The following is a 6,521-nucleotide window of genomic DNA, read 5'->3' as shown; positions in this document are numbered from 1 at the left end:
CAATAACAAGTTTTATTTGGGATATAGGTACCTACTTAAGCGACTGCGGATGCAGTGTATTCAATTCGACTTTTTTTATCCACAATCCACAAGTGACACGGTGCACGGTGGTGAGGTTGTCATAATAATAATAAAATAGTATCATGATCAATTATGGCACGATGGTAATGACCATTCGAATTGCATGATGCAATTTAATGTAAAAATTCACCTATGGATCCTATGGTATGTGTATGTGTATGATATTGGCGATTTCTTTAAGCAAATTTCTTAGCCATGCCAGACAACAAGCTATGTATGTGACGAGTCGCCATATGAAAATGCCGAATTTATTTGTTTATGAACTAAAAGTGAGGTTAGTGAGCGAACAATTACAAAAATTTCAAATATGTATTTTTAATTAAAATCACTATACCTTATAAAACAAAGTCTCCCACCGCGTCTGTCTTTATGTATGTATGTTCGCGATAAACTCAACAACTACTAAACAGATTTTCGTGCGGTTTTCATATCAATAGAGTTTAGTCATTCTTGAAAACCTTACCGTTTTATACACCTAAACTCACTAAACTATCCAGTTTAGGTGTATACAATGGTAAGGTTTTAAAGATAAAAAAGATAATCGGGTCGCTAACTTAGTATATAAAAGACCTCTGTGTTGCCGCCTTTATATTTCATAATAATTCATTTTAAACCTTATTGCAAATTATTAAGATCTAATAAGCCTTGCGCCACACTTGTCCAATGGGAGAAGCTTTTATAACCCCCGACGCAAAAGAGAGGGGTGTTATTAGTTTAACGTGTCTGTCTGTGTATCTGTCTGTGGTATTGTAGCTACAGTGCCGGATTAACCATTAAGCAAAATAAGCACTTGCTTAGGGCACCACGTCTAGGGGGGCACCAAAATCGTAGGAAAAAAACGCGCAGGCTGCATCGCAGTCGTAGTACTTATGTACACGAAACTTTTTGTCGACTTTGACGTGTGCAAGTACCCATCTAATAACGAAGGGTCGTAATAGAGTGAGGACACGTAAGCACATCACCAACCCTGCGCGGAGGCCCTCAAAGCTCATAGCCAAAATATCTTACCGTCGTCGGGCTTGTGGCCAACCGATTTTTTCGACGTAGATTACCGATTTTGTAGCGAATTTTGCTCTCTTGCACGCCAGATGTGTCGGCCTGGCCGAGTTGCTGCAGAACCACGATCCTGCGACCTAATTGTCAAACTGTTATAAAGGGCCCCGCGAAGGCACAAAACCAAAAGCAACTTATTAAGCTTCGGTTTCCACTTAAGCCAAAGGCCGAGCAGTAGGGGAACCGTGATTACATAGGTTCGATTTCAAGCCACTCTTTTGCAGTTCGGCGTTAGGTCTTATGCGACGCTAGGCCTTCTACTTTGTGCAAACTGCCTTACTTTCCCTTAACATGGATCCGAATCTAAGCTGTCCTCTCTCGAAGCTGGGCGTTCTGCCTTGCTCACACCTCGCCATCAGTTGTATTGTATGATAACCCACCACGATCGGACGCTCCGGACGTTCAGCCATTCATACCTCGCCAATGGTCAAATTCAAATGCTTTCTTCCAGCTCGACCTTTGGCCTCATCCGTAAGCGCTGATCGAACGCTCCGCGCGTTCAGCCTTATGAAAAGCTCAGCCTTAGACTTTGCCTTTAAAAACACTGATTTAAACTTTCACGATTTAGGCCAATCAAATTAAATCCAAAAATAGCGTTTAGAGGAATTAATTCCCAGCAAGCTGGAAAATGTTTTAATACTTTCATTTCATTCTAAATGCGTGTAATCCAAGTTTGCTCCATCCCAGGGGGCATACATTTTGGGATCCTTAGGAGATATTTTTTTCCTTTCGAAACCACTTGATTTTGAAGGACATAGGACAGTTCGTGGATTAGACACTGGTAAGAAGGCGTTTTGGATTTTTAACATGATTTTACCAAAAATAAAAAATGTCGACCTTTTTATACAATTTAGACTAGGAATACATATTAGGGTACCTTCAATAAATCAATATGTTTTATTGCAAGAACATAATTAAATTACATTTCGGATCCTCAGATATCAGTTTTAATCATAATTAGAACAAATTTTACGCCGGACGTACCGTTTTCGATTTTCAAGCAAAAAAACTGAAAAAGAGGAAACAATTATGCACACCTCCTGGAATGGAGCAAACTCGGATTACACGCATTTTAGGACCAAATTCGAAAAAATCTAATTTTATTGGCCTAATTGTGACACATTATTATTTAAGAAAACGGGACTTAATCGCGTTTGATTAAGTTCTAAAATTACCTCCAACGTCTGATGTCGACTTTACCCAGTCTTCTCCGAGACCAAGGGGACCACGCCGTTTTTGAAACATCGGGTCAGTGGTAATTTTAAAACTTACCCTATTAAGTTACTAAGCTCCTACTGAAGCTCTGCCTTTGCTCTCACATGAATGAGCTTCGCAGGAAAGCTCTAGAGGTTGCAAAACCCTGTGCGGAGAACAGCCTATGCCTTTTATGTCTTCTCACACTTGGATATTGGTTGGCTCGCCTCCGGCCTTATGCGAAGCACGATCTTCAATTTGCTAACACTTGACCTTACATACTGTTGGAACATTACTGCTGCAGTACTGTCAATTTCCGTGATAAAATGATGTGTTGGATTGAAAATTCTATTCTCAGCAGTAATGCGGCAATAAACGTCACTCAATTTACCAATAAAATTCAATGTAATCTTGATGAGGGGGCACCATGGTCTAGAAATGCTTAGGGCATCAAAATGTCTTAATCCGGCACTGTGTAGCTACCAAACGATGAACCGATTTTAGTTTAGTTTTTTTGTGTCATAGATAATTTTATCCCTAGCGTTCTTAGCCATGTTTCATGAAAATCTGTTCAGTCGTTTGAAGATCAGCTCTTTTCGTGTTGACGAGGGAATCTGACTAATTGAGGTGGTTAGCTTTTATGTTTGAACTGAGAATATAATTTAAATATTCAGATAAATAAAAAACTGTAAAGTGATCAAGAAAAAAATATTAGAACGGTGGAAGTTTTACTATTTTAATAATTATAACATAACACTACCAATTATTGATCCGACAGTGTTCTGAAATTAACTAACTTTGTAAACGCTACAGTCAATAGCAATTTGGCAATGACCTTGAATTTGACAGTGACAGACAAGACGAGGAGGTCGTGTGGATTTTCAATAATTTAATATCTTGTATTGCATCACTTTTACTAATCTAAAGAATTACTACAAAATGGGAAGCGCCAACGCAAAAGCCGTGGAAGCTAAGATGCCTGAGGCACCGGCTCCAGCCGCAGTGGAAAAGAAATTGAAACCATGTTGTGCTTGCCCCGAAACGAAGAAAGTGCGAGATGCTTGGTAAGGTTATGTTCCGTATTTACCTCGAATTATATTACGCAATCAAGTTAATTATACATATCTACTTACTTCTAAATAGTTTACATTCCTCCTACTTGTTTTCAAACAGTTTTCATACCTGTTTCCTTAAAATATTGTCTTAAATTGAATGGCGAAATATACGTCTTTGCGGAGTTATTTTTGCATTTCCTTATTGCAATATATTTACTCAATTGTGGCTCCTTTTGACTGACTAATCTCACCTTTTTCACCACTTTACAAATAATCAGATTTGGAGCAATTTATGGTTAACTTCATTAATTAGGTAACATATTTATATGATTTGATTACTCTGGAACCACACAGTAAAGTACATACTAGTGAACCGAAAAAACTGTGTCTTAGAACCATTTACGATGATAAATCTCGGAATAAGCCACCTTTAGGAGGCTGTGGGTGAGGGGTAGCTTCCCCATGTATATTCCCTATGCCACTGGGTATTCACATTAACACTGTTGTTTTTATTTCCAGCATAATGGAGAAAGGCGAGGAAAACTGCGGCCATCTGATAGAAGCACACAAAGCCTGCATGAGATACTTGGGTTTCAACATCTAAAAACGTTGTATTTATAAGCTGGTACTTCCTTTGATAATATTTGGCTAATATTCCTCTACAATTCTGATATGACACAGATATTTGACAAATATGGTCAATTGAAGCACCCTAATCAACGAGTACAGTAGGCGCTCGGTAATCTGGCACCCAATTTTTTCCCCCTTTGCAGGATTGTTGGAACTGTCGGGATTTGTATGGGAAATAAAAACACAAAACAAACATAGTACTCCCGAACAATGCAACTGCTCTGTAATCAGGCGTTCGGCTGTGTAATCTGCCAGATTATAGAGTGACCCATCTAAGACTCAACTGCTGGATTATTGGGAGTGTCCGATTGACGAGCACCGGATTATCGAGTGCCTACTATATGCAATCTTGGGTCACATGATAAGGATCAGGCCAGTAACCAACTTTACTTCACCTTACTATGGATTTCAGGAATGTTTGATCCTAGGCCCCTATATCTACTGAACACTGAGTTAGTTAACATACCAATTTTATTAATCTTCTTCTTTTCATCCTGTCACCCTCTGCTAGGGGGGTAGGGCTTGAATCATATTCTTACACTGATTCTGGTCCTAGGCAGTTTGCTGTTTCCACCCAGCTCTTGCCCCACAGAATGGCGCCAAGCTAATTTAGGGTGACCATGTTTCCGTTTGGGCATCATCCAGGTCAGGGCCATTTTGGATAGGAGGGTCAGGTTTCCTGAGGATATGCCCAATTTCCGCGTCTTTAATTTTATTAATAAACACTTATAAGCTGCTTTGAAATAGCACAAGTTTCTTTAAGGTGTGACATCCAAATGCAATTTTTTGTATATTAAATTGTATTATTTGTTAAGGCAATTTTTTCTGTGCATATTTTAACTGTGTCTTCACGGAAGAAAACCCTGATCCCCTATGCTTCCGACAATTTCGTAGAATGCTGTGGCTATAAGTTGGACTAATTTAAAATGTTGATGGAGTGTTGTCAGGTGTGGAAATATCAGTTGGTCCTGTTCTCCTGTGTATGTGAATAATTTCACAAATAACAGTCTGTAGTTATTACAAAAAATGTGAGATTGTGTAAAATTGCATTTTATCAACTAATTTTATTTGTGTAGTACTTAAATTAGGTTTGGAAACCAAATAATAAAAAGAAAATTAGGGGAAAGTAGTATAGTATAGTATAAAACTGAGTGATTATCTAGTATAGTATTTTAGTTTTAGTTTGGTATTTCAAAGTTAAATCTCATTTATGTAGGTAATTCATACTTTAATGTCTGACAACATTGTTTTGAGCTTTTTGAAAAATTTAGTTTTTGTCTAAGTAGTAATATGAAAATTTTCTTATAAACTATAATTTCATGTTAAATTCACTTCCTAAAAAAAATTATGTAAAATTACACTGAATCAACTTCACAAATGCAGACACTGTTTATTTCCATTTTATTAGTCATTGTAACAAAGGCGCTTAGCACACTGGATACGATTCGCACGTCGTTCCGATGTGCGAGCGGGGTGTCGCTATAATACGTGCATAGCTTTGTCTCGCTCAAACATCGGAGCGACAATAGTATCCAGTGCGCTAAGCGCCAAAGTCTGCATTACATATTTATTTCATGAATGTAAATAAAATAAATAATTGTTTTTGTTATATTCTGTCAGTATTATTTTGAATTCGTCAACCACATTTTCTTTAAACAACATCTAGTGCTTGGGGTAGGTAAATAAAAAAAATAAAAAAGTTTATTTCAGACATAAAAGTTCCTAAAGGTACTTAAGTACTAGATGTTGTGTAGATCTTTATAATAGATAGGTATGTATAATAGAAACAGGTCTAGTCTACCATTTAACTGAGATGAGTGAGATGACTCATGAGGCTCAAATGATGGATGGATAGAATGGCTATGCTGGCTCAAATCAGTCGTACGCGTGAAACCCTCAGTCTCACAACAGTCAACCATAATAAGATCTCCAGCCCACTCAATTACGTTACGTGGGTAAACTAGGTAGGTAATTACAATATTGTAAACCGAAATAGAAAATAATTCGATGAACACATTCGCTATCAACGTTTTCGTAGCGCTATGCTCGTAGTAGATCCCAGCGTTTTCCCGCTTTGTAGAGGAAAGCGACTACAAACAGAGAACCTGCCGAGCGAGTTCCCGGTACTCAATGTGTTTAATTCCCTAGTAATAACTTCAACTGCGCAAAATACTTGGATAGGACTGATAGGAGGTAGGTAAGCTCTATTAGATAGAGCTATCTCCTTTTTCTTTCAAGTAAAGTTTAGGTCCCAATATCTCTATAAAAATTCGTATGCTACACAACCATTTCAACGGTCAACCTAAAACATCAGAACACCACATTCATAGGTCATTGCCTCTTTAGATTCGCAATTCCCACCCTAAACACAACAAAAATGTCTTAAGTCCTTATCAATTCTTATAATACTTGAATATATTTCTTCTAACCAAAGAATAGATAAATCTGAAGTTTTACATTGTTTTTATCAGTACTTTATTGACCGCGGCCCCGTTCCTACACGTGATG

Source organism: Cydia pomonella, chromosome 16 (assembly GCF_033807575.1).
Source record: "Cydia pomonella isolate Wapato2018A chromosome 16, ilCydPomo1, whole genome shotgun sequence".
Taxonomy (NCBI): domain Eukaryota; kingdom Metazoa; phylum Arthropoda; class Insecta; order Lepidoptera; family Tortricidae; genus Cydia; species Cydia pomonella.
This window is presented reverse-complemented; position numbering follows the sequence as displayed.